Source organism: Poecilia reticulata, linkage group LG2 (assembly GCF_000633615.1).
Source record: "Poecilia reticulata strain Guanapo linkage group LG2, Guppy_female_1.0+MT, whole genome shotgun sequence".
Lineage (NCBI taxonomy): Eukaryota > Metazoa > Chordata > Actinopteri > Cyprinodontiformes > Poeciliidae > Poecilia > Poecilia reticulata.
The window spans coordinates 3,060,221-3,077,267 of NC_024332.1; positions in this window are offsets into that span (position 1 = coordinate 3,060,221).

Genomic DNA, 17,047 nt, shown 5'->3' on the forward strand with positions numbered 1-17,047 from the left:
ACATGCACAGCAAACAGGGCTTAGTTCTAAGCCATGCGTGTGATATTTAAGGCTCCCTGGTACTAATTTGTTGCAAGGTTACCACTGTGACCTCATTGCTAATTCAATCTCAGATGACTATCATATTTCAATCAACGTGTATCGGCAGACGGGGGGATAATGAGTACTGGTAACTGGATTAGTGTTGATACACTGATGGGAGAGATTAGTCGTGTGGAAGGCCGGTAAATGTTACCATGGTGAAATAAAAAAACATACAGTAGAGCTACATGAACTATATAGCTATACAAGTAAACACCAACATAAAGTGTACCAATTCCTGTAGTATTAACCAACACAAAATTTCAGTCCTACATTTATATCTCCTCTGCTTTTCTTGACATATGTACGCACACCAAAGTATTCAAGAACTTTGAAATTCAATAGTGCGTTTTTTTTTTTTTTTTTTTTTTCATTTTTTCTTCCACAAAAACAATTATAAAAACGTGGTATGCGTTTTTTCATTAGCGCCATTCACTTTGATTCCCCTAGATGCAATCCAGGGAAGCCAATTGTCTTCTAAAGTCATCTAATAAGTGTGTGTGGAATTTAATATCGGTGTGAATCCAGCTGTTCTCTGAAGACCTTAGAGGGTTTGCCAGAGAACATTCATCACAAACAGCAGGGGAAGCTCTAAACGGGACAGAGGTAAAGTTGTGGAGAAGCTTGCAGTGTACGCACTACTTTTTGGTAATCACTCACACACACACAAAAATCAGATCTGCTTTTATAGTGACAAACTGTGAAAATATTCAGTGTCTATGTATACTTTCATTTGCGTTACTTTGTTATAGCTTTAAGGAGGTTTTGCTTTGACAAATATCTCTTGTCGTTTTAATTTTGCTCATTTCTCCCAAGAGACCAAAGTGAGAAAGTATTTCTGGCTCCATTCAATTTTGTTCTTTGTGTCATGAAAGCGGAGGAGCTAAATATAGTTTTATATACTCAACAACAAAAAAAAGACTACAGATCTTAGCAAATACTGCAAAAGCAGTTTATACATGTGACCATCAAACACTATGGCCACTAAAAGAAATAGAAGAAATTAAAAAAAGTATTTATGGTCAAGRAAAAGRCAGACATTCAGCAGATTCTCACTTAGAAAAAAACTTTTCTTTTCTCAATGTGTCACACTAATTAACTCCCATCAACATCAAAGCTGGGAGAAGAGATAAAAAAATGTCTGTATAAATCTGCCCCAACAGTACTGTGAAGTTCAGAGAGATTAAAATCATKGAACCCATCAGTAGATCCCAATCATGAACAACAGATTTTTTTATTTATTTTTTCAGTAATTTCACAAAAAATTGTTTTTTGTACACCGGGTCCTTCTATTCCCTTGACAAGCTGCACTTTGAGAATTGTGTGTCTGCTGATGTTCCAAGAGACATTTTTTTTAGAGTTTCAATGCACAACCTGAAGCYCAGGTTTGCATGTGCTTCCTTATGCTAATGATGACGTGCYCAAGTCTTTGAAGAAACAAGGCCTAAAGTGGTCTATACTCTTAGAAGGCCTCCCCATAGTGTGTGCACACACACAGACTTCCCTCTGTAAAKGGSGGCAGATAAAATCATATGTTGAATATCTATAGAGAACATCTATAAAAGTCMATTTTCAAGMCTCACCACAGATTTTCAACTGAATTTAAATCCTCACAGCGGGACTCTCCCTCCTGCGTATTTCACCAGAGGGTAGGTGAATTCAGGGTGATTTGGGGAGTTAGTTTCCTGACTACACACACACACACACGGTTTTGCACGAAAAGCTCAATTTTAGTCACAATAAGAACAAAAGTCATTTTGGTACACTGCGGGTAGCAGTGYTCCTCACTCTCGTACAAGGTTTATGAAGTTTTTCTTCCACAGTTTAAAACAATGTTAGGTTAGCTGGGAGTCCTAAATCATTTCGGTAAACATGGATGTCTGCCTCTGTGTTAGCCATGCATCTGACTCGATGAGATGTTGATTTTCATTTTGACTTTAAGTTTATCATTYYCCCCCCCTCCCTTTGTTTTACTTCCTCCTCCTTTAGTGTACAACACTCTGTATTCAACACATCCACTGTTCCTTCTCTAACCTTTTCTTTTTAAATCTGTCCCAACTCAAACCGATCTTTACATTCTCACAAATCACCCACCGATTCATCTCCATTCACTCCTCCTCACATTTTTATGTAGCCTGCAGGTACTTGAACTCATCCACTTTCAGCATCTGTACTGTACTGTTCCACCCGTCTTCATACTTTTTTGTCACATGTCTTCTGTTTTCCTCTTCCAAGGTCTATTCATTTTGTGTTCAGAAAATGCCTCCACCTCCCCCCTCCATCTCCTCCATGTACCTCATGCAATCTGTAGATCACAGGATGTTGYCTGTACAACATCATTGTCCCAGGGGACTCATGCCTGACTTCATGTCGGCTCGCCTAGCCCCGTTACAAACAGGATGGAGCTCAGAGCTGATTTCTGATGTAATTCCACCCTTGCCTTAAACCCATCTGTCACTTCTGCACCACACCTCRCCACTCGCTTGCTGGCATTTTGCATATGGCACATCCTCATGACTTTCTCTGCCACATTCACACAGCGCAGCTTCCCTGTGACCTTCGTTGTCATTTATCGTCCATTTTCTGACTACGGTCGCTCATGTTTTGCTTTAGACTGCACTTCTGGAGTTGGGCCCAGTGGCAATGTAATTAATATAAATGTTTATTTGGAGAAGAAATAAAGGACATCTCCGATTATATTATTTGGAATGCATCTGTAGAAAAGGGCAATGAAGTCTCATTCCTCGTAATATATCTTTAGTGGGTGAAGATTTTGTGAATTCAATTTTCTTGTCTTTAGATGAGTACACGTCCACTAAGTTTACACACGCTTATAAACCTGACTACCGTTTCACAAGTTTGATTTTACAGCATATTTTTAATCATCCACTTAAGCCCAAAACATACAAAAAAATGTATGTTAATATATTTGTCTATATCTTTCACTGAGTAATACCAATGTTTCCAGAATTTTATATTCCATTCTTCCTATGAAATTCCACCTGATTCTCATCTTCCTTCAGTACTCTGGGAYTTCTCCTATTAACTCCCATTTCTCCAGCAGAAATGAGCTAATAGGCAGAGTTGTGGACGATTTATATKAATTTTCTTTCCTGTTTTAAAATTGTATTCTGGCTATACAGGGTTGTAGTTTGGCAATGACAACAGAGGAAGCAAACAAACTCATTCAGTCATTGTTGGCCATTCTTTCAAATATTGAGCAATTAGCAAGAGGAATGCGTTAAGAAATTTGATTGCTGGCTGAGATGTTTTGTTTATGTTGCATGCAATTTCTGGTAACCCTCTCTGACAACCACACAGACAACTGGATCTGACAAATCAGATCCAACTGCTTAAAACTTGAGTCCACGCATTCAGCAAGTTTATTTTTTCTATAGCCAAGAGTAAAGAAACTAAAATACTGTGGTCATATTTTGTATTTTTTTCTTTTAGAAATGTCAAACAATTTTATGGCTAGCTTTAGAAACACCATTACCGTCCTCCTTTGCTCTTAATGTGACTRATGCCATGTGGCAAGTCTGGAGCTTTTACACCATTTCCAGACACATCTGACGCTTCAAAGTCAGTCAGGGGACCTCGTGGCGTGCCGGTTACTGCATCTTCGCCAGCTGAGAGTCGATTGACTAGTACATTTTTGCCCGATTCGGGCCTGACATTACTTCCATGACTTCTAACTGTGAGAGTTGACTGCAGGCTCTTTGACTCACATATTCAAAAATGTCAGCAATGTGGCAGAAGCAAAGCGGCRCACAATGGCTGCCGGAGCACGGAAGTCRTGCTGGAAATTGGCTTCAGGCTGTGCTTGCGTGAAAGAAAGCATTTGTTACATCTGAAAGCCCGTCTCTGATACCATCGTCACGAAAGATCCCACAGTGGAGGTAGAGGTGAGAAGAACAGTCAATGAATTTCCCTTTTTTTTGTGGCATCAATTATTTTCCAATTTGAGTTAAGTGTTTCCATTGACTGCTTCACAATGAAAGTGACTACTTAGCCATTTTGAACCGATCTGAAAAGGCATGTTAGATTTGTATTTCAATCTGGGTTTAAAAAACAGGGCTGGCTCACAGGACGTCCAAGCACAAAGTCTGTTCAATACCCACTAGCACATGATGCTCTTGGGCCAGTTATACAGCAACGTGTTTTCATCTGACCAACTCTGCAAATGAAATGACAAATCATTGATATTAATTCAAAATGCATGGCCAGAACAACACAAAAATGCTTCACTAGGCACGGAACCAAGTCTTCAATGACCATCTAAGTTATCAAATCTACAACAAATTAGATATTCAAAAATATATCATCTGTATGTTCTAACCTTGGAGAAGATTGTAGGCAAAGGCAAAGGCAAGGCGCTGTCGTAATAGCAAACAGGAAGAGTACACAATACTTACCAGCAAGAGAGAAGATTTGAAAACTAGAACCACTAAACAATTGTTTTACAATGGTAATGGAATAAGATGAAATGCAGCTGAAAAAAAAAAGATGAGAGCTAAATAAAATATTTACCAAAAAACGTCTAAAGCCATTTTATTACTTTGCGGTCTGAAAGTACTCTAATTACACTAACTGAATAGATGCATGAATAACTCAGTTTTTAACTTAGTTTCAGGCAACTCTGCATGAACTAAATCCTCTTACATTCTTTCACTGTTTAATATTTTATAGGACTGTCTTTTTCTTCCCCTTTCATCCAAAGCAGATGGAAGGTCATCTCCTTAAAAAGAAATTGATTTTCTTTGCTTTCTTGCTTTGACGTTCTTGTGTTGTTGTTAAACTGCGCTGCATGTTGACCACTAGGTCAGTTGTTGCCAACAAGYTTAGAGCCAGTTCTTCACAGCATGTGGATTTTTCTTGTCTATGCTTTCTTCTTCCAAAAATATGGACAAAGAAAAAAAATAATAAAATCATGTTCGCTTGAGGTTTGAGAAAATCTGGGGAATAAATATTCAGAGAAATTACATATTCCATTGGAGATAGCTGCTTGATTTCCTCAGAGTCTTTCGGCAAAGCGAGAGAGAATGGAGAGAGGAAGGTGGGTTGGGAGGCAGGGAAGATGCTGAGGGTAAAATTAAATTATGCCTAATTACCAGAACAGCAGATACCAAATTGAGTTGATATGCACCCTTCATGACTTAACTAGATGTGAGGATAGTGTGGTAGGATGTAAAATGAGTCGATGGGTAAAGGTGATGGAGAGGCAATGTTGATGGCGGGAGCAAAGAGAGAGAGAGAGAGTCCTGTATGATCTTATCTGTCAGATTTGTGGATGCTGCGTTTTGGCAGCTTTCCCAAAACCTGGAAATTGAGGAAACACGGGGGTAAGGTAGCTCTTATTGTCACTGGGGAACTTCTACCTCGTTGGACGTGTCGCGAAGCCCACACAGATCAAATTGTAAATAGGTGTGTCATTCCAAATGTCACTTTTAATTGAGAAATAAACAGGAAGTGGCATTTCTTTAAGCTACATTTCACAATTGTATTACCCTGGCGTGATCTTTTACGTGCCGCTGCTGCTGATTACCCATCGAATGACGTGAGAAGCGGATCTCATTGGGTTGAGGGGCCGTCCATCAGTTTCACGCCGGCAAAAATATCTGTCCCTCACATAAATGCCGTCCTTCCAATATATAAAAGCGTAAAGTTATATGACCTCGGCGTGTGCATTGTGACAGCTGATGATGGATAGCTGAAGTGATCCAAAGGGCCGCTCTGGTGTCTCGGTAGACGACTGAGGCTTGATAATTAAAGAAAGCTCACTGTCAAAGTGTCACAAGCTCGATGGCTTTGATGATGCCTGAAAAGGAACATTCACACTTGACTGGTGGATGATCCGTCATTCTGCTCCAACCATTTGCTTTTGTTTAAAGTTATGACCATCAGTGTAATAGTGTGTTGATCTTTCTATTGCTCTCAAACCAACTTCAACTTATACACATGGACTGTAAATCAATGTAAAAACCAAAATGGACATGTTGGCAGCAAAAGCTCAGCTAATGCCCCCCTTATGTATCATTTTATATTTATATGAAGAGAAATGTATTAAAAAATAAGAGAGATGGTTTTTATACCTTTGATAAACATCATTAAAGCAAAGCCAAGTGAAACAGTGACACAACAAACTGTACCTAAAATTCTGCTTTCAATTTTTTTTGGGTGTACCAGCCAATAAGTGAGATCCAAGAACCTAAGCTGTTCAGAGTCGAAGCAACAAGCACAAGGACAATGTATAACAGCCTTAGTATGTCACCTTGTACTTATAATCAGGAGCACACCAGGAAGTCTAACTCTACCACCATTATTCTTTTTGAGTCATTCAGAGTGATTTTGTCAAAGTCTGAACTTAAATCTGACTCAGAAGAGAGTTTGATTTTCTCAAACATGCGGGTTATTTGCTAAAAAGGAAACAGCAGGCCAAAAATCCCCAGTGATGTAAAAGGGGACTTGATATTCTTCATTTCAGACAAGTTAGGATAGGCCTATGGGTTAAAAAAAAMAAAAAAAAAAAACATGTTTATCTTTTTTGCTTGATCACTTTCAGATAATGAGATTTTTGGCCCCGCCTACAGTTTTTTACAGATGTGGAAATGGCTATAAACAGATGGGCGTTGCCGTTTCTCAAAACTTCCACATTTTCATGATTCTTGTGAAATTTCCTAAATGAGTTGGCAGTCTGATGCCGCATCATCTATTACAACAACAATGACGACAATTACACTCGCCGTTAGAGTTCCTGGTCACAACTCTTGAACCAAAATCTAAATATTACACACCTGTTTGATTATACAAATTACAGCCATTTTACTCCTGAGCTTAGACAGTTTGTGTCCCTGCATTTAGTGGATGATGTCAGGGTGGAGGCAGACAGTAGAAACTGGCCATGGTGATTGCATGAAATATTGTAGCAGAGCACTGTAGACATTGACACATTCAGTACCAACTGGCATCATTTATTGTAAACCGCTCCGTTTCTTCTGACCAAGTTTAGTTTGGCATTAAGGCTGTGAACGCATTCTAAGAACATTATTTTTATTTTTTCATTTGATCCAGTGGGTGGCGAAAGTTGTGTTTCCATAGCTCCCAGGTGCTTGATTAAAGTTGATTAAAGTTGCCACCTTTTTTCCCCCCTCTGAGCTTTGCAGAACTTTCCCTGACACGCAGTCTTTCTTCAAAACTACCACAAATTCTAGCAAAGCACACATTTATTGCGGTTTGAAGGACAAATTCACAGCTTCATTCTAGTTTTTATTGCTCCAGGCAAATGATGCAGTRATTGTCACTTGCATAAAACTTTCTGCCTTTTTCACTTTTGCTGGATTTCCAGCCCAGGTGGTGAAAGATTTCCGATCATAAAGACAACAGCCTGAACTGCCTGCGAGACACACAGATACAAAGCCAAACATCACAGAGGCACACAAAAACTTCCAAATACAGACAGACAATCTTAAGTTGTTCGTGGTGTTCTTTTGTCTTTGTCCGAGCCCTTCATCTCGCAGGTGTGGGCATCACATGTCACAACAAGCCGATGCTATTTGTTTTTGGCTCCACAGACTTTCTGCCATGCATTTGGAAAACGAGTGGGTATTACTTTTAATGATTGCTGATTGAAAATAATCTGTCTAATCAAAGGAACCTTTGCAATCTGTACACCTCGCACTTCCCTTCTGTTTATGCTGCGGGCTGTTTATGTTACACCTAAGTAGCACATATCAGCCCAAAGCGTTTTCCTCCTCCCCCCMTCCATAATCAGGCAGACATTGGGTACGGATAATGATGTAAAGCTATAAGATGCATTTGCGTCACAGGTCCGAATGTCGTGCACTCACCTTTTTCTGAAGGACACAGAGAGCTTGAGGTAACTGGACAGAATTGTGAATATAAAGCAAGGACTCCATCTGTTGACGCAGTGACAAGAGATGTACAAGAGAAGATGTTGCATATATTAAGACATATTTTGCCTTAAGAACCAAAAGATTGATCAGTGCCTAACAAAACTATCAGCAACATTTTCTTTTCTAACTTCTGGAAGCTCTAAAAGAATCGTTTGGACTTTTGGCAGCTAATTGAAGTTTTAAATAAAATACAAGTACAACCGAGGCAATTCTTTGACGCTTCGATTTGCAGGAGCTGCATAAAAATGACCACACTTTTTTACATGTGTACTTTCACCTGACAGTAATGATCTACTTTGTTTTGTACAGTTTCAAAATTATCACAAGACTTCATGCACTTTGGTGTTGTAACTTGTGGGTATGAATGCATTTCTGATGCACTTGTGGTGACATATAGAGGAACATTTAGAGGTACAGCTTTTGCAAAATTAATGCAAAACTCTGAAGACAGTTTATTGCTTTTGCTTTGTCACTCTCCAAATGTTGTTAGGCGATAGACGGTATGGTGTTTGAAAACGTAGGTTCAAGAAAGTTTTTAAAGCCGTCGTAAATCTCGAAAAGTCTTTGCCGGTGTCGATGATGCTGATAGGGCCATATCTTATTATCTCTCAGTGAAATCCCCCATAAACCCTTCAGTTTTAGTATTCATATATAAATCCCTTTCAAAATGATCCATTGGAAAGTTTTATTTTTTGTGTGCACAGATCTCCTTGGCTGTCCTTGGTCAAGTCAGCCGGTGATGAATCATGCATCGCATCAAAGTGGGGCCGCCATCCTCGAGAGAGGGCACGGCGGTGTCTGCCATCGCCGTGGTTCCACCTGCCGCCCTGCGTCAGCGGCCACAGGTTAGCTTTCCTCGACGGGTGTCACAGCCGCCGTCCCTACCGCAACACCGAACCCTACGGAAGTGGGTTTTATTTAGTCCTATCCGGCGACAAGACTCTTCCTCACTCCACTGCCCCTGCAGCTGGTACTTGTTGGTGCCCATCTGTTAAGGGTATTGTTTATGTGCCTGGTGATCCAGAACTCATTAGCATCCCACCTTCCTCTTTTACACTATTGTTCTTTCAGCTAATATGGAGACTCTTCCTGCAGTCTGTCTTTGGGTGGAATATGAATTTGTGGTACAATGTGCCTCTAAGCAAAAAAAAAAAAAGACAAAAAAAAAAAAAAATCACACAACAGATGTTCAGGCTTGTTAAAAAAACGAGTGATTAAAATTCCTGATGCACAAATATGAGTTTGATTTTCTGAGTCCTTGGAAGTAGCGGCAAACTTGCTTTGTAACTTAAAAGTTTAACATTGCAACAACAACAAAAAAAACGACTTATGCAAAGACATTTCCAACAAATCCATTACTTTTAATGCCATGTTTTCAGGTTGCTATGAAAAATGCAACTTTTCTGCCTGGGAAGAGACTGAAATCATGGATTTATTTTTTTTTTTTTTTCAAATTTACCCTAATGAGCAAATAAAGTGATGATTAAAACAGCAAAAAAATCACATGCTGTTGAGATTGTTTATTTGTCGTCTCGAAAAAGAAACATGCACTGAACCAATAAGAATCTGCTGATCTGGCAACGTTGGGACGGTTTCTTTTTGCGTCCTATTCCCATGGAAATGTAATTCTAGATTGTTCCGTGTACATTAATGAGTTAATGGACCATCAATGCTAGTGGACCTCAAGACAGTTGACAAAATGCAATATTCTGTAAAGAAACAAAAGGCAACTGAGAAAGAATTAATCAATCTATACTAGTTCAACATCTCCTGTGTGTTGAAATATGCAACTTATTTGCATAGTGCAATATTTTTTCCGGTTTCACGGGCAATTTTTAGGCCTTTCATTCAAAAATCCATTAAAGAAGAAAATACCACCGTGCTTTAGAACCGCTCCTTTCTTTATTCCATTTCACATTCAAAGCCACCTCACTCAGTAGACTCAGATAAATGYTGCTGCAACTTCACCACAGTCGCCCAATTCTATCTCACACTTACTGTGAGCCAGGATTGTTTTACTGGAGCGAGTCTGCAGGGCACATTTAACTACCCATTGTAAACTTCTGTAGCACTCTTTGATTTGGAGCAGTATTGTTTAGCGGCTTCTGTGCTCTACGCAGTGCCACCCTCTTCGTCTTTATTCGTGTGAGCTGTGCCTTGAAACTTGGCTAAGGCTGCATTCTGCTGTTTGCAGCATAAAAAGAAACAAGCCTCCATGTCGACAGCGTCTCACAGAGTGTGAAAAAACACATCTAAGATCCTTAAATACTTGGGACCATCTTCAGTTTCCTGTGCAGCCATAGAGTAATTTAAGCTGCATTAACTGGCAATTTTTTCCTCTRAGCGATGCAACTAAGACAAAGCTTCTAGTGTCGCGAGATGTTTGCTTGGGCTTTTTTTCTTGACTGACCCGAGTTTGTTTTACACCAACCTTCACAGCATAAACAGTGTGCGCTCAATTGAGGCGATGACAGCATCAATGGATGGGCCCATCGGAAAACTGACAGCGGCGTATTGATAAGCCAAGTTTCCTCCATTTCATACAGCAAACCTGCCAATCCACTGGCAAAGTGCCCCGCAGAGTAGACCTGTTTATTCTCCACCTCTTGTATGAGCCCAGTTAGCTTCCATTTAATGGACTAAGCTCTTTTGTCCAACCCCAAGCGAACTTCAGCTGTTCAGAAATCAACCAATTATCACCCCATCAGTCTGCTATTTGCAGTCCCAGGTCCCAGGTGTCTTTCAAATACATATGCAGTTGCAGCCACTCTGTGAAATGCTCAAGGAGCAAATTGCTTCAATAAATACCCCGCGTGTATCTTAACAGGTAATATTAATAAATTCTCCAACAGCAAGTCACCCAAGCCTTGATAGATGTGTCTGGCTGCTGGGCCGATGAATAATGCAAATGAAGCTAATTCTTCCAGACCTGGTAGCCGAGCCCGGTACGCATTTATATGCGTTGCAAGTGAAAGATGTGCGGAGTTGCTTTTCTGAGAAAGAAGCATGCTGTATTTTAATAACAAAGCYGACAGACCTTGKCCTTGCTTTTCTTTAAAGGTTGATGTACAGCTTCAAATAAAAAGTTTGAACGTGAAATATAATACATTTCTTCCACCGGAGACAGAGACGAGTGTGATCAGATTACTGCACAATAACCAAGCTAGAAGATGAGCACCGACTCAATATCTATTGGTTTAATACCCCACAAATTATTTCAAATTGATGCCAGCAATTAATTAAAAAAAATTAAAAAAAAACTGCTTTAGGACTTAAAGCAACTWTTCTTCATGAATCATTTTCCTCATCCATTGAAAAACCAATGTGGGAAACAGTCCTTCTAAACTTTCTTTCCAAATCATTTCAAACTTGTTCATGTCTGGATGTTTGAGAACATCAATTTTCAAGACAAAGAATTTTAAAAAGTACAATTTTCAGTAGTTTCCCATTTCTTGCACAGTACATTTTGTGATGTGAGCCTTTTCTTTTATATATTGTCATTATAATGTTCCCTTTTAGAAGATTTACTGGTTGGTGATGATTTTAGCTAACTCCTTGATAATTTTGCCTTAAATTAAAAAAATTTCCCAGTTTCTTCCATACTGATGAGATTCACGAATTAAAAACCTTGGGAAGAACAGATCTTATTTTTATGCTGGTTGAGCTCATGTGGATGACAAATTTAAAGTCTTATTCGCCCAAAAATATGCTGCAGATGTTTCAGCTGCTCGCAGACTGAAAAGAGCCCAACCATAAATATCCATTTGATTTTCACGTTTTTGAAAATACGTAGAGATAAATCTTGGAGCATGGGCACGGCACTGTCCCRGGAGATTCCCGGCATACACAAGAAAAGTCTTGTTAACTTTAAATTGATACAGAGCTACCGCCTAATATTCTCATCTCACCACTCGGTTCGAGGCCCGGAAATGTACCTCAACCAAACCGCATTAGTTTAAATACGGAAGACGATTAGGGCCACTGGAAAAAAAAATAAAAACAGTTCTGACTTTAATCTTAGAATTCTGACTTCTGGGAAAAAACGTCAGAATTCTGACTTTTTTCTCAGAATTCAGATTTTTTTCTCAGAATTCTGAGATTAAAGTCAGAACTCTTTAATTTTTTTTTCCAGTGGTCCTAATCCTCTTCCGTATTCAAATGATGTGAGCTYGTTTCCCTTTTTTTTTTCTAGATCAGCTACTGCTTTTAATAAAATCATATATCTGAGTTGACCAATTTAGATTTCCCCCAATGTAGTTTAAAAAGCTGAAACTGAAAAGTCTTGGATAAAATCTACAGAATCCAGGTAAGGAAAAAAAAAAAAAAGAAAAAAAGCAGGTTCTGTTCGTTGGCCCCGGCCCAGTCTCAGCTGACATGAAAATGACACACACAATAGTATGCAATGTCACCCCGGCTGGTACCTGTCAGGAATAATTCCACTCCATTTACCTGGCCATTTGCAAATTGGATATGACACTCTAGATGAGTTTCCCAACTTAAGATTCCAAACCAAATATCAGCACCTCGTCTCACCGTCTGCTAATTTAAACCGCCTGAAATCAATTTACAGGACCCAGTTGATGGCTTTGGATCGTCCCGGTGCACCTCTCTCTCCCCCCACTCGTTCAGCCGGGACCTATTCGAGGAGAACGCCTAATTCAACTACCACTCTATAAATTCTATTACATGGTGCCGGGGTACGGCGGAGAAGGGGCTGCGCCTAATGAAGAGTTCGCAGTACCTGACAGCCTGCTTCGAGTTGCGAAGGCTGCGGCATGTCATTCGGAGCAGCAAGTGTCCTGATGTGGAGAAAAAGTGGCAGAGATCAGTTTGGTCCAAGTGTAGCTATTTCTTCCCAGTAACATTTAGTTACTAGGTGCAGTCTCCAAGAGCAGAACTCGACAGACCAGGCGTTCCTGGGTTGGTGGCTTAGGAAACACCAATCCAAAGCCAAAAAGTGTACCGATTATTTCTGCACGATGGCGTTCTAACTTCCCCAGGTGCATTGTCTTAAAAATATTTAAGTATATTCTAAGAAAAAGAAGAAAAAATGGTGAACAGCCAGGTTTCCCCACATGTAATTTGAAATTTAGTTTGATAGAAAATCCCCCAAATAGGGGAATCTGCAAATACTGACTTAGTTTGTGTTAGTCTATCAGATCAATTTTAATACAATAAATTGAACATGCAAAATGATTCTGGTGGTGCGAATACATTTGCACAGTGATGCATATTCACAAATTTTCTCCCTTTGTTTCAGGTTCTATTGTTGCTGAAGRCGCCGTTGTATGCACAGAGCTTTGGCCTGTGGAGATAAGTAGATAAGAACAAGAAGATGTACACAACGGATAAGACGGCAGTKAGACTGCATCATTATCATGCTGAATAAACACAATAAGCAGGATCCTATMAGTAGGTCCATGGTATGGTGTTTGTTTTTATTCTTTCTGATATTTTTTATTACAAGAGTCAGGTTTTACAGGAAATTAGCCACAATGCGTACTCCTACGTTTGTGAGACAATGCCGTACCAGTTCAAGGTAAAAAAAAAAAAACAATAAAAAAAATTCATCATCCATTTGTGGATAATCCTGTAAATTTATTCAACATGCAGTGCACTGCTGGTTCATCCGCTGTCGTTTCTGATTTGTGAATAAATGAGGTGGCAAGGTAGGTTCCATCTCTGCTCCAGTTTGGCAAAAACAAAGAAAAAAAAAACAACCTGAAGAGTGTACAAAAATTTTTAATGAATGCTTAATTTTAAATCTGGTTCCTTGTTTTAGTCAGCAAATATACCAAGCTATGATAGCATTTTAGTAATTGGAATTAACTGTGTCAAGGAAAGGTTTTTAAAAGTTAATAGTCAAGAATGTCCAACTATCCATCCTTCTTTTTCTACAGCTCCTTATTCCTTGTGAGGCGCTGGTCCCCATCTACAGTTTCAAAGAATTTCCATTGGTTAGGATTGTCAAGTACAGCAAGCAACACTGCCTTCTGTCAACACGGCGCCTGCTGAGATGCCCTTGGGCCAAGCTTTCAGTTCTCAGTTACCTCATTGGACCTACACGGTGCATAACTCTGGGAACTCTGCGGCTTTGCCTCAGATAGATTTCAGGGAAGTGTTTGAGTAAAGGGACATTTCAGCCGACTGCTGCTGCCCTCTTCAGATTTCTCCCATTGTGTTCATGATGTTTACTAGCTGCAGTGCATTTCTGGATTTCTAACACTTCGTTCAGCACAGTGTGTCCTTGATACAATTCAATTCTTCTTTACCACCAAACACTAAACTTTTCTGAAAAAAAAAAAAAWAWATATATATATATATATATATCATTAAGTACCACTATGCTGACTTGAGTGAAATGTCTGGATTCTTTACCCACTGCGAGTAAATTCAACGGATGGAAAAACATAAAAGGCAAAAATGGCCAATTTATGTTAAAGCAAGACTTCTTTGTTTATGCACAAGCTTTGTTGTTTTGTTATTTTCTGTCTGCTGTGATAATTTATTAAAGCTGTCAGTAAACGTCAACCCCTTAAACAGCAAGACCTTTTTTCTTTTAATTTTAGCTATTCACAAGCTGTAATTGTGTTTTATTGTAAGCAAAATTAACCACAGAAATATGCTGCAAATCTTACAGGTCACATGCGAGTCACGGTCGGATGTATTGAACTCTAACCATCTGGACTGAACTTGGACTTTAACTTTCCTGTGACATCATTCACACAACCGCTCCTCATTGGGCAACCCAGTTGATCAGCAGTTTGTGTAATACTATGTCTGGTACCGTCAACCACAGATAATCACGAAGAAATAATGCCTAAATTTAAGGGCCGACTTTATCCCAAAAACAAAGAGAAAGGGTAAGTCCGATCGGTAGACTCAAAAACGAAATTGGCAAAAGATGTTAAAGAAAAAAGCCAATCCACAAAGTCACACATAATTATGCAATTGATTCTTTTTGTTGGCATTACAAAGACAGCAAAACAACAGAGGCAAAAGAGCAGAGCAGCAGTTTCTCTTCTACTGTTATTCAGTGCCAATTATCCTCTTGAAACCTAGTTTTGCCAGGGCTGGAAGAGCATGAATAGATTGGAAAAACCTCAGCTTGCTGCTAAGTAGTCCTGAGGAAGTTATTTCAAAGGGTGAGTGGAAGTGCATGAATAAATTTTGCAGCTCCGGTTCAAAAAATTGACATACCCAAGTGCAAATGGAGTGTTTTTATTCCCATTTTATTTACTTCAGGGTGTTTTTTCTTTTCTTTTTTTTCTGTAATGATGCCCTCTGATTCCGACATGGCATCTTGTCAGTAAAACCAAGTAAAACCGGGAGAGGAGGGRAGGAATGTTGCATTAAAAAAAATGAAATACAAGTCAAAGATTATGAAAGCAAAGGGAAATCGCGGCAACAAGAAGGAGAGGATGCTTGTCTGAGATGATGAAAAGTGACATTTGCTGAGAGTGCAAACAACACAGACTTTAGGAGACCAGTGTGTGGTTTTTTTTTCTTTTTTTTTGTCAGGATTTTTTTTTTTCCTTGACCACTGACAGCTTAAAATGAAAATGGACATTTCAATTCAGCTGCTGAAACCGCAGAGCTGCAACGCTTAGTGTTTGGGCACCTAGTGAGTACTAGTGCATACAGATGTTAAACACTAACCTAACCGAGGGAAAAGCAAAAGAGAAGGACCGGAGGCTCAGGGCTTTTGCMAAGGCTCGCAACAGTAAACAGACAACTTGCATAAATGCRTCACTCCACTTCAGCTATAATGAAAGTCTAAATCAGTTCTATAAATGCATCACTTTTTGATTTGTGTAATTTGTATTTCAAAGTTTATTAACATAGAAGCTACTTTTAAAGTGGTCTTAAARCAGTTTCCCCATCTTGCTATGTATGTTGGTTTTTTATAAAATTAAAGGGAAAAAATGTGGATCTAAATTTGAGAAATTTGTGGAGAAAATTWTTWTTTTTTTATTAGAGGTTAGGGGAATTACRAGTTTCTACCCTCGGTGATGTTTACTTTAGCACACAGGTTGAAAAACATTAAATATTTACATCTATATTTTTGTTTTGGACCTCCAGTGACGAGTGTGTGTGTGTGTGAAAATACTTTTCAAAAAGTCCAATCTTCCGCCTCCTTATGAGAGGTGGGTGTTATATTTCACTGATAAAAGCAAAGTGCTGCTGTACATGATTCCCCAGTGCCAGGGGTGATATTTGCTTTAAAGTGGTGGTGCTGGAATACTTAGTTTTTCCTCTGTGGGATCTTGATAGTTTAGATTGCCTCACTTTAGCTCTCAGCTCAGCTTCTGCGAAAAGGAGGGGATAAAAACACAAACTCAACCTGCGTTGTAGAACCTTTTGTACGAGAGACACACAGAAGCTCAACACCACTTCCTAGTAAAGCACTAATCCAGTTTATTTCAACTGTRAATATTTTTACCAAACAAAAAAAACAAAACAAAAAAAAAATCAGAAATGGTCGCTGAACATGTTTTTTTGGCACGTCCATGCTAATATTTCTAAATAAAACCCACCCACGTGTCACCATTGGCAACAGCCTTAATATTACAGCTAAATACAGGTTTCTAAATGCACATTAGTGAACAAATAGCATAAAGAAACCCAATGTGTGCAGCAGACTGTCATAACACTGAATTTATAGATCAGTGTATTAACCCAACATGAAAGCTGAGAAGGTACAAATTTGTCTTCAAGGTGATGCATGCAATTACATCACGCAAGAACAAACAAAGATGTGTGTTTATACCCAAAAATATAAGTCAGTAAAAATCTTTGCAGTAGCCACTTTTGGCAGAASTGAATGAAAATATTTCTGCCAAAAGATAGTCAAAGAAAAAAAAAATCTACAATATTTCCGAGCAGCCTTGGCTGTTTCAAAGGTTTTTCTTGTTTTTTTTGTTTTTTGTAGCCCTGGAAGAGCACAGTAGCCGGAATAAGTGCCGTCACTTGTAGTATGCTTCACATTGATTTTGACATGACTGATGTCACGACATGCTGTGAAATTTCTAGGAAAAGGCAGGAAAGAAAAC